Below are 12129 nucleotides of genomic sequence, written 5' to 3' on the forward strand. Positions count from 1 at the left end.
CTTGACCTGTCTTTCGCGCTGTAACTATGAATGATCGTCACCAACTCGCCCAACAGCTTGCTTTCCGCCAGCTCTTGTCTAAATAGCGTCGGCCACCTGTGGTATACATAGAGTCTCGCAGACCCAGGGCTCTTCCGTTTTCTTTTCCTATACACCGCCAATCTCCGGCAGATACTAACGAATCAAGCAAACAAAGGAAAACACTAGGCAGCGCTAGTCGGGCAGGTATAGTAGGGAGTTGGATCTTTCGCCTCCTTTTTACGCTACTATCGCTGGTGCAGTAGTGCCTCATATGAGGACTTAAAGGTGCACTGAAGAGGAATCTGAACTCGTCTTTTTGCCGCGGGAACTCGATCTACACGTTCCTAGCATTCTCAGAAACTTCGATTTATTGCCCTGTGTGGCTGATTTTCCTAATTAAATCGAATTAACGTCCGGCTCCCGCCTTTTTTTTTTTTAATTCTCCCTCGTACGGTGGGCGGAGTCAACCAACGCGTGGAGTGCCTTTCAGCCAGCTCCGTGGAGGCTTTGCTTTCGCTTTATTTTGTTTTTTAAGTTTCCGTGAATAAATAGTTTCATTCGCAGATTATATAGCCGCAAAATAAGCCCGCAGAAATAAAAATACGGGCGGACTATTTGCTTCTACGGACTACTACGTATTACTCCGCCGATGGCAGAGCGGCAAGCCGCCACGGGACTGGCTGAAAGGCACTCCACGCGTTGGTCGACTCCGCCCACCGTACGAGGGAGAATTCAAAAAAAAAAAAAGGCGGGAGCCGGACGTTAATTCGATTTAATTAGGAAAATCGGCCATACAGGGCAATAAATCTAAGTTTCTAAGAATGCTCGGAACGTGCAGATTGAGTTAGCGCGGCAAGAAGACGAGTTCAGATTCCTCTTCAGTGCACCTTTAAGCTAAACACCGTGTTTTCAGACGGCCATGCGGGGCGACCATGGAGGCTCTTTATCGAAGTGCACGTCACCATGAAGTCACATCCTTTCGGACGAACTCGCGACAGTAGCTGATATTCCTTTTTTTTTTTCTGGATGTGACGCTGTTTATCATAGGTGATAATGAAGTATATCAAAGTAGAAAAGACTTTAATAAAACTTTCAGTGCTTAAGAAGCTGTTACAACCCATTTAACATTGAGTACTAGTCTTCGACCGGACTTTGATTTCTGATCGTCATCAGACAAATTGAGTCCACCGCTCTTTACTTGTAACTCCCATTTTCTGATTGTGTATATAGTATTTACCTAAACAGGATTGAGGTTTTTGTTAAAAGCCGCCTCAGCGTTTTGTGCGCACCACCAGCATCTCTGAAGCGAATGTTCTCTCACCAAAACTAAACGAAGAAACGAGGCGGTACTCAAAGATTCTTCATGCTCCTGTGCGGTGCACCACGCCTCTAGCTCGAACTCAGCGCGTCCCTGCGTAGTCGGAGCTCCATTTTCGTACGTGACCTGGCAGAAATTATCCCCTTGAATGAACCACGGCGAAATGTATTCGAAACACGCGCTTCAGAACCGCTCTTCACCACCTGCTACCCGTACGAAAATCTACGCTCTCGGTGTTCCTGCTAGTTACTTTCTTTTTTTTTTGTTGCTCAAGAACTGTTCCAAACAGAGAGAGAGAGAGATGTTCAAAATAGTGTCAGCTTGGGAACGCGGCTCGCAAAAAAAAAGAGAGAAAAAGAAACGACGCGTTTTTTTTTTCGCTCTATTGTTCTCGTACGTACCACATGGAATTTGACATCGCAGTGCTCAGTCTGCACTTATTCAAACCAGCAATCTGATGGAACGCATTTGGTGTTTCTCTCACGTGCTGCCGCTGGAATGGAGACACACTTAAGTAGGCAGGTTCAACGTGAAAGATTAATGCACTCGGCACCGACGCTGCGATGTGTGCAAACATGGGCGAGCTATTTCATGCACGTATGATCAGTACTGTGTGACACACCTATGGAACACATATATGGCACACACATAATTTGTGTGCTATACTGAGCGCTGCCTTTCTCTGTCTGGGACAGCAGCAAGTGGTAATGGTTTACTCCTTGAGCTGATTCTTTGTTCCCGTGTGGTATTGTCATTTGCTCGGACGTTCTTTCAAGCGGTGTGGCATCTATGCAGACATCGAGGTTAAGTAAAGCTGAATGCTTTCTAGATAAAAACGCACATTTGGAAGATTCGGTAATGCACTACCACACCCTGCCAACGAAGCAGCTGCTACAACAGTATGGAGTGAATGCAGTTTTGTCACCGGGACAGTCTTTGTTCAAGGTCTAGCACGCACCAGACACTAACGAGGACACCAACGCGCGTACTCATAATGACACAAACACACTCCCGCATATACTGCGGCAGCGTGCGAGGGTCCTGCCTGGGGGGCGATACTCACGACTGCCTTTCCGTCGTTACCACAGTGGTAGATGTTGCGTCATATCAACAAGACATAAGCTTGCGAAGCGTCTTTCAGTAGCAATGTGCGTGGTCTGGTTTAGAGGAGCGTGGTTAGAGAGTTTATGATTTTTATTTTTGTTTGTGCAAGCCGCAGGACAGAATTAGCAGCATCCCTGCGCGCTCTTTCTTCCCGCCTTCGCATCGTTATTCATTCAGGCTTGTTAAAACTATGCAGCATGAGGCCAGCCAATCGACGGCCGAATTTTCAGGGCTCTTAGCGCGCAAGAACGGCTTGTGATTGGCCGCCGGCTTGACTGTGTGTTTGTTATATGCGGGTGTATTGATTGGTCTTTCACCGGACGCTCACGAACCGTCGCTGCTCGACCAGCTTTGTGAGCCTCTTAACTACAGCTCCGTTTTCCAGCGAACGAGGCCCATAGGCGAAGGGTAGGTTGGTCTGCGTCGCGATTGTGGAGAGAGTCTTTTCGAAAGCGGGGCATCGAGTTCTCGGAAACCGGCGTTTGCCGAATCTGTCTGTGAGAAACCGCAGTTTTTCGCCGGACGACCGGTTCGCACACCTGGGGCCCGTTTCGATCGTTCGTCCGTGCCCCGCCTGCTAAGGGCGATTGGCAGTGCCTGTGATTAAGCGTGCGTTTGCGTAAAACGACAAGTTGGGGCGTTTGCCGAATTCCCTGTTTTAACCAAATGAGTCTTGGGGGAATTTCCACACGGTGAGAGTGGATTCATTCAGGGAAAATGGTATTCCTTGTCGAGCTCCCTTCGCTTTACTCCGCTCTCGTGCTTCCAAATGCTGGCCTTTCGGAGCCGTGTCTTGGAAGGATTCTTTTACAGCGTAGGCTGGTATAGTAGGATACAATTCAAGAAAAAAAAATGGCTGAGGCTTAACTTGGTTAAGCCTGGAGAATGCCAAGCATCATCGTGTCGCGTAATTTGGAGGCGCACAACCACAGCGACGGCGCGAGGTGGGCCCCCGTTTCTCCACTGTCGTGACGTCATCGTGTCACGTGGTGTGACGTCATGTATCACGTGATTTGGAGGCGCACAACCACAGCGATGGCGCGAGGTGGGCCCCCGTTTCTCCACTGTCGTGACGTCATCGTGTCACGTGGTGTGACGTCATGTATCACGTGATTTGGAGGCGCACAACCACAGCGATGGCGCGAGGTGGGCCCCCGTTTCTCCACTGTCGTGACGTCATCGTGTCACGTGGTGTGACGTCATGTATCACGTGATTTGGAGGCGCACAACCACAGCGACGGCGCGAGGTGGGCCCCCGTTTCTCCACTGTCGTGACGTCATCGTGTCACGTGGTGTGACGTCATGTATCACGTGATTTGGAGGCGCATAACCACGGTGAAGGGCTGAAGTGGTAGCTAAAGTAGTATGCTTCGCATAAAAGGCGGCTTTTCTCCGTCAAAGAACCCCCTTCCAGCCAATGGCGTCGGCCGATTCTCTTGAACCCGCTAGCGTGTGAGTAGCGTGATAATGCAGGGAGGAGACTGTCTCTTTCATCCGCGACTCCCTGCATCGTCACACCAACAGGCTCAATAGAATCAGCCGACGCCACTGGCTGGAAAGAAGCCGTTCACTTGAAATTACGCTTTTTTCTTGACTTATATTTATCCCACTATAGTACTAGCACCTCACCCGGTTTTGCGGCCTCTTCGCCGTTGGCAGCTGTGCAGCAAAGACAGGCTACGTGGCACGCGAATTGCTCAGCACGCGGTGACGTCACCCATTACGTCATTACAAAGCGCCATGGCAACGGAAGAAAGAAAAAAGAGAACTGCTCCCTCCTTCAGACACACGATACCTCCCCAGACTCAATACTATGTTCTAGAAACCCTTCTTTTCCCCACTCCAGCTAACGGTAAACAGACATAACTTCACCAGCGAAAGAACGAGACACGAGGAGAAGAAGAACACAGGATAATTCTCCTCGTGTCTCGTTCTTCCGCTGGTGAAGTTATGTCTGATGTACACCAACTAGCCCACATGGGTACCTTGTAACGGTAAACAGTTGCGTTACGGACTTCGTAATCGTCCAGAAAATTTTTTCTACCCATTGTTCTGTCCACTCTTCTATTAAAGCAATTCCAGTGGCCGTGTCCAGTGTCAAAGGCACGGCTGTCCAATGCTACATCGGTAACAGAATCGACCCCGAAAAGAACTGTTCTTTCAGGCGCTCGGTTGAATTAGTGAGTACACCGACTGCCGTAGTCCGGCAGGGGTCTTGGGTTCGAGCCCCGGAGCAGTACGAATTTTTCTTCAACGGCCAATGTTACATTGAAGTAACCGAGATTTTTTTTTTTTTTTTGGCCGCAGGTATATAATTGGAATATTTTTTTTTTCTGCTTCTGTTCAGATTCAGTTCCATTTTTTTGTTGTTGTTGTACAAAAATGCCACGGAGGCTAGCAGCTGTAGAAACAGGCTCACAATGGCCATGGCACATTTTTGTAATTAACAGATTAATTTTTTTCTCCCTCGCATAGAACTCCAAAACCTTCACGTTGCGGTTACTAAGGAGTCTTGTTCCTTGCGCAGGTTCGATATATATCTTAGCGTGAACTCTGCTCTAGTGACTTACGCAGTAGAAGGAGTTATGGCAAAGATGTCACCTCAAGTATACCTTGACAGGCGTTTCAGAGAATATGATGATGGGGATAAATGTTTATGGCGCAAAGGCATCTGCGGCCAAAGAACGTCATGGCTTCAGGTGTTCTTATCTAATCAAGGTTTGGTCGAAGACCCATTTCCCAAACAGTTCACCCCAATGAAGCCGAGTAGCAGGCCAGGGCTTGTACCCAGCATCACCAGTAGGCACCCAGCGGCACTGGGGATCGAACCCTGCACACCTCGCATGCGAGTCCGATGCTGAAACCACTAGGCCGTCGGTGCTATATATCAGAGAGATAGCTGAATAAGAACGCGGTTGGAAATCGACACTCTACATTTGGGGTGTCAGCCTTATTTAGCTCAGGTGAGAACTGACAAATATGGGGCCAGGCGAAGAAATCAAGCCCGACCTAGAGACGGCGACATCCTCCAGTGGTAAAGTTCTTGGTCAATGCACCAGATAAGATGTTCGTTCTATCTAGGGGAAATTTTATTGTAAAACAATAAGAGCAAGCCGTGTCATGTCTTTGGAGCGATGTGCTGTTGTCAGGTAACAGAATCTGGTGTTACTCCATACATCACGCTTCCAATCGCGTGGTATGCCGGTTCGAATAGGGAAGGAGTGCTAACTCTTTTGAGCGCCTTTCGACAATTTTCTTTATTTTTAGTGCGAAAGCACGACGACCCCAACCAAGAATCTTATGGCGTCCCTGACCTTCAGGGGCAGAATCTGCCCCGCCACCGCGCGCGAGCAGACCAGCTTCGGCGGACAGTGCACAAGAGCACTATGCTGTCGCCGCAGCCGATCGAGCCTCGTGTTAAACTGCGACACACTCTCGCGCTGTGCATTGCACACCCTGCACATCCTGCACATCCTGCTCATCCTCGTCCTCATCAACTTCCGTCTGCGGCGCGAGCAAATCAGGTCAGCTTAGTCTCGATCCGAGCTTGACCTGAGTAGCCTGAGTCTAATATCGTCACCAGACGTGCCGACGACCGAGCAAAGCAGAAAACATGAGCCAGCCAGGCGAAACACATGCTTTCCCATGTCTTCTCGCTTTAACTAAGTTAAAACCTTCACACTTTTTTTGTTGTTGCTCATATAGTCACCTCCTAACAGTCCTTAGTAATTTACCATTTTCCCCGCTGTATTTGAGTGGAACAAAATAAAGCAAAATAAATCCTTCCATCTCCGCTGACCTTTTTATTACCGTCTGTTGTCGGCACTGCTGTGTACTTCTGTACACCTGTTAATCTACCTAGATTTCTCTATTTTTGTTTGATCTTCCTTGCTGTTTCAGTAACTGATCCGAACCACTTCTATTCACTGTAGCGAGGAAAATTCTATACTTTCTCGACAATACCTGCGTTTGTTTTATTCCCTTTGACTGCGTCTTTTTCCTTCAGGTATGCGTTGCTGGGCAACGGGTCGTTTGCGCAGCGGGCGTTTTTGCCCTTTGCCGACCGAGAAAAAAGGGTTCCGTATTGTTATCACCGCTAACAAGAGGGCTCTAGTTGCCGAAGCCTTCGTTAACTGGCCGTTCGCTGTTTACGCCCAGTGGAATTGCAAGCGATAGTCTCGGGTCGTTCCGGGCAAACAGAGCGTTGAGGGAAAAAAAGTTTGAAAGTAACAGCGTAAGGATACAAAACTGTTGATGAAAAGAACTCAAGCTGAAGCAGGCCGGTTGGTACATACACGTCTAGTTTTCTAGGCACACCATTTTTAAGCGTTTCTTTTTAAACATTAATTTATTTTAGTGCTTCTGTTTCAGTTGTTATGCGTGTAGATAAATGCGCTCCTCTTTACGTACTGGGCGCGAAAACCGAAACAAGAACGCGTAGAGTAAGATAAAAAAAAAATATGCGTTACTGCTGGGGGCGCTAGGCAGCATCAGTTGCGACGAGTTGCTTGTAGTGCTTTTGTTGCATTCACGGTTCAACAAAGCTATCCTTTTAGAAAAATAATTGATGGTGAAGGTGCACTCTTGTAGTGCGAGGGTATCTATAGCAAAAAAAAAAAAAACTCCAAACACATGTTGAATGGCTATCTCAGTTCCATTACTTACGCTTGGAAAAAAAAACACAGAAAACAAAAACGAAATAGTATTGAATGTATATAAAACTCCTAAGCCCCTTCTACACATAAATATAAAAGTGTAATTAGGAAAATGGTAATAAATGAACTTTGAGATGCGACCTAAACGCGCTCTTATCTCTCTCTGGTACATCTTGTTAATTTTTTAAACATGAATATTCAACTCATGTTATAGCGTGTTTATTTTACAGGTAAACACAGTCCTCGTAAAACTATACATTGTTATTGTTTAAAATGTGCATTTAACTCTGTTCATGCAACTTCTCTGTGTTTCTTTTTGTAGCTCTTTGTGTTCATTGTACGTTTTTTCATGCAATATGTCAACTCCGTTCCTTTCCTCACGAGTGCCGCGGCCTCGTCAGGCAGTGTATGACTTTTGCTGCATCATCTCGGGCAATTTTTTCTCTGAAATAAACCTCAAATGAATGAATGAATGAATGAATGAATGAATGAATGAATGAATGAATGAATGAATGAATGAATGAATTATTACACCATGAGCGCAACTCATTACGTCAGTGCAGGAACCATGCGAGTTTAAGTTTCCTCTGTTGCTACTAAGATTTAGAAACGCTAAAGATTGTGTGTGTTTTATGCACGTACGTTCTTTGTTCGTCTTCCAACTCATATGAGCTTCTGTCGACAAGGAGATTGATCCTTATCGATTACAACACATTCGTCCAAAAGCGAAAGGAAACAAAGACGGTTAGGATCGACGCCGATCACCGGCCGGAAGAAATCAGCTTTTCGGCGCGGAAGTAAAAAAAACAGAAAAAGAAAGAAAAGAACAACATTCAGAAGCAAGACCGGCTGCTAGAACAAAAGGAGGAAAAAAAATACCGTCACTGTTCGCACATATTGAAACTTGATGCGCACCGTCTGAAGTGCGCGTATATACATGTACATATAAGGACGCGCGCGCGGCCATCTGTGCTCCAGTTTTCCTGTTTCGTCGTGGTTGACGCAGAATCCGGCAGGAGGCGCGGACGGCGTAGCGACCAATCTATCACGGCGTCAAATTAAATGATCGGGTGTCGCCCGGAAAGGAGACTCGCTAATGAGCAAGATAACGGCTCCGCCGAGTAAGGCGTGCCATTTTTTATGCCCGCTTTGTATGCGGGTGCTTTGTATGCGGTCTGGGCGGTCTTCTTCCGCGCTCGATGATATCTCGCGATCTCCGGGGCGCTCGCTTTTCCGGCAGCTCGCTTACGTAGTGGCGCCGAGGACAGGAACCTGTAGCGTCGGGAAGTGATAGATTGCTTCCGCTCGCTTACAGTTTATGGCGTTCTTTGCTGCGCATTTTACCTCCTTAATTGTTTCTCTCCGAAATTCAGCCTTTGGCCCAAGCGAGGAGTGTCATGTGTGTGAGGCGTCGGCTTAAAGTAAAATTATTGATTACAGGAAATGCATCACAGTAACCATCAAAGGTAAATCCAACTGCTCTAAATTTTCGCAAGAGACGTCTGATCATCCAGTATTTTTGTTTACCTTCTCAATGACACGAACCGCCAAGCTGACGACACTTTGTGCAAACAGATGTGTTCTTCTCTTTTTTTTCTTTTTGCTGCAGCATGGTATTAGAACGTCCTTTTGCTGACATGGCTAGCCTTATTAACATATGAAGGCGCGCCGTTCTGAATGCGTGAGCTGCACATACGAGTATATACGGCATGGATATTCGCACATTTTCTCATGAATGGTGTCAATGATTTTGTAGCCAAGAAAAAAATGGAGACGATAAGTAAATAAATTTCGAACCTTGCCAAACATGACACTTTTCTAAGAAAAAAAAAGTAGAAAACTCTTTTCTAAGAAAGAAGAAAAAAGTAGAAAATAAGCGTCGTATGCGCTTGTTGCGAGCTTGTTTTCGGCCTTTTTACTCCCATATGGGCAGGGGCGTAGCCAGAGGGGAGGGGGGGGGGGGGGGGGGGCTTATGGGGCTTTTAGCCCCTCCCTCGAAATTTTTTCGAACTGTCACGCACCGCTGACCAAAACAAACACCGACGCCAGAAGTCATTTTGGATTTTGTCACCTACAATGTCTTTGAGTCTAGAAAAGACATTTCGGCGTGAACATTGCTAACTCTTGTTGCATTTCGTGGCAACGCCCATGCACATGGAGTCACTTAACGCAGGCATCACTTAGCATCATGATCAAAATTACCATGCGAATACGAAAATTTTGAGGCCATCAAAACCCGATCTTGATTCACCTTGCTTATTGAAAGCCCTGCTCACGCGAACAAAATTTCTGGCTACGCCACTGCATATAGGTGTATTCGCGTTTAGAGGATATAGTCTGCACAGACATCGTTTTCTTTTGCATCGTTAACCTGGAGAAGACTGCACCGTGGAAACTCTGGAGGCAAACATCGTAGTCCAACAGAGATTAACCGTTTGCTTGTTCTATCTCGGCATCCCTGTGCGCATGTTCAGCCAGCTTCCAGTGGCCCGCACTTCTCCGGCTGCCCCAGCACGCGTTACACAAGGGGGTGGGGTGGGGGCAAAGACAAACCACTCGCGTAACCGTGTTTGCGGTGCGCCGGCGATGAGCCCGAGTCACTGTCGTAATAGGGAAATTCCTCGGATGGCCTCCGCCTCCCCTCGGCGTGCTCTCATCAGAATCGCCTGCGCCGGCACGGGGAGCTAGGGAACGTTGGTTTTCGGGAAACCCGAACATCGTCCGTGCTTCTAGGCACGGACGCACGCCCAGATAATCGGGTTTTAGCGGCGGCGTAGTTCAGGAACCGCGGCGGGTTTCCTGCCATCACTCTCTCCGCCTCGTCCCCAGCCGAGCCATGCGGGCCTTCCCTGATGAGGGCCATTAAGGGACCCGTGTCGAGATACCGTGGACAGGCCACATCGCTCCCAGCGCGCCGCGCTAACAAGCGCTGACGTGCGCTGAAGAGCAAAGAGGAGACGCAAAAGCGCGAAGAAGGGGAGAGCAACGACTGGACGAGACTCGACGGGGAGCGATGAAGCGTGTGGAGAGGGTGGTTCTGAGAGGGGGGTTCTTCGTAAAGATCCGTACGTGGTACCCCCTTAAATGGCATGAGAGACGGCTTGCAGTCAGCTGCAACAGCCAACCCTGAGGAGAGTCCTGGTTGTAATTGTGATGACCCGGGCTTTTCATGGGATGCCTAAATATGGATATACTGTCGTCGCTTTTAGCAGAAAGTTGCCGCCCTCTCTCGGTAGGGTTTGTTTATTAGGGTTTAACGTCCCAAAGCGACTAAGGCTATGAGAGACGCTGTAGTGGAGGGCTCCGGAAATTTTAACGTGCACTGACATCGCACACTCGCTAGGGTTGCGTGCAAAGTGGTGGCATATGTACTGGAACACTTGAGTCCATAACAGATTCTTTCGATGGAAAGACTCTGCCTATACTCTCACCATCAAAAGCAAACCAAGGAACTGTTTTACGTGCTGATATTGGCGATTAAGCGCAATGCACGGGACTTTTTCCTGACATTCGCTCATTAAGTTCATAGTTAGAATAACCGATAGAAATTGTTGTCTCTCGCATCTTTCCCGCCATTGAATCCTGCTATGAATTCAACATCTAACCGAAGTACAAGCCTGAATAGTGTTCCAATGTTGCAGTGTTCTAATAGTATATTGTACCTACGGTCATAGCAACATCATAATTCTTTATTGCTCGTAGCGTCCAAGGTTTAGTCTAAGTTTATCTGCTGAGACCGTGATCCTTCAGCTCGCGTTCACCGGGTGTCCCAGTGGTCACTGAGCATGTTTATTCATTTTCATCGTGGCAGAAATGTGATGTATTTCTTTCCTTTCCGCTTCTTTTCAGATACCGGTCTGCGCTGTGAAGGCACAGGGAAGGTAAGGACGCCGTTTTTTTTTTATTCCTAAGATACGTGTCACGGACGTGCGCGCATCAGTCTCGAGACGAAATTTTTTTTTTTTTTTTAAATTTTAAGGCTCACGTTTTCTGCCTAAAATTCGCAAAAGGCGCACGTGTCTCAGTATGTGGTAACTTTTTGCCATTTTGACTTTTGTGTCATTTTTTTTATCCTGCAGGCTGTTATTTTATTTCTTATTTTACTGTTCCGGCTGAGACGCGCCTTCAACATCAAGTGCATGCTCCCATCTGCAGATTCATTCATCCTCATCCATCACTCTCGTTATCACCGACCACCGCCAGAGCTCGCGATTCGTAGGTTTGTTGCCCGCCTTCAGCCCCTTCTTTCATTCTGACAGCTGACGACAGTTCCTCTGTGCTTTCATTCTCGTCTGCGAAAGAAAAAATGGAGGAAAGAGAGGAAGAAAGAGTGAACGAGGCGAGAAGCAAATAAGGAAGAAAAAAGACAGAACGAAAGATAAAAAGAAAGAAAGAGACAAAGAAAGATGGTTTAGTTTGGTTTATGGGGTTTAACGTCCCAAAGCGACTGAGGCTATGGGAGACGCCGTAGTGGAGGGCTCCGGAAATTTCGACCACCTGGGGTTCTTTAACGTGCACTGACATCGCACAGTACACGGGCCTCTAGAATTTCTCCTCCAAAGAAATTCAACCGCCGCGGCCGGGATCGAAACCGCGTCTTTCGGGTCAGCAGCCGAGCACCATAACCACTGAGCCACCGCGGCGGCGTTCACAAGGAAAGAAAGGAAGGAATAGGTAAATAAAGAAAAAAGGAAGGAAGGAGGGATGAAAGAAAGAAACAAAGAAAGAAGGAAAGAAAGAAAGAAAGTAAGAAAGGAAGTAAGAAAAAAGAAAGACAGAAAAAAGGGAAAGAAAGAAACAGAAAGAAAAAAGAAAGAAGGAAAGAAGAGAAGAAAGGAAAGAGAAGAAAAGAAAGAGGAAGAAACAAAGAAAGAAAGAAGGAAAGAAAGAAAGAAGAGAAGAAAAGAAGGAGAAGAAAAGAAAGAGGAAGAAACAAAGGAAGAAAGAAGGAAAGAAAGAAAAATGACGAAAAAAATGAAAGTAAGGAAGAATCTACGAAAGAGAATGGAAGAAATAGAGTAGGAATAGAGT

At 47.0% G+C, this 12129-nt stretch overlaps 1 protein-coding gene across 3 annotated transcripts in view; it reads left to right on the forward strand.

The window, feature by feature from the left end:
• LOC149358668 (uncharacterized) overlaps nucleotides 1–12129 on the forward strand; it is a 274207-nt gene that overhangs the window by 120133 nt on the left and 141945 nt on the right. For 2 of the 3 annotated variants that reach the window (XR_016288711.1, XM_089570829.1), the window contains exon 2: nucleotides 10948–10979. The exons of the other annotated variant lie outside the window; for it this stretch is intronic. The gene's annotated coding sequence lies outside the window, so the exon portion shown is untranslated. The remainder of the gene's footprint in view (nucleotides 1–10947; nucleotides 10980–12129) is intronic. 3 annotated transcript variants of the gene reach the window in all.

Source organism: Amblyomma mixtum, chromosome 2 (assembly GCF_055824585.1).
Source record: "Amblyomma mixtum isolate Tamu chromosome 2, ASM5582458v1, whole genome shotgun sequence".
Classification (NCBI taxonomy): Eukaryota; Metazoa; Arthropoda; class Arachnida; order Ixodida; family Ixodidae; genus Amblyomma; species Amblyomma mixtum.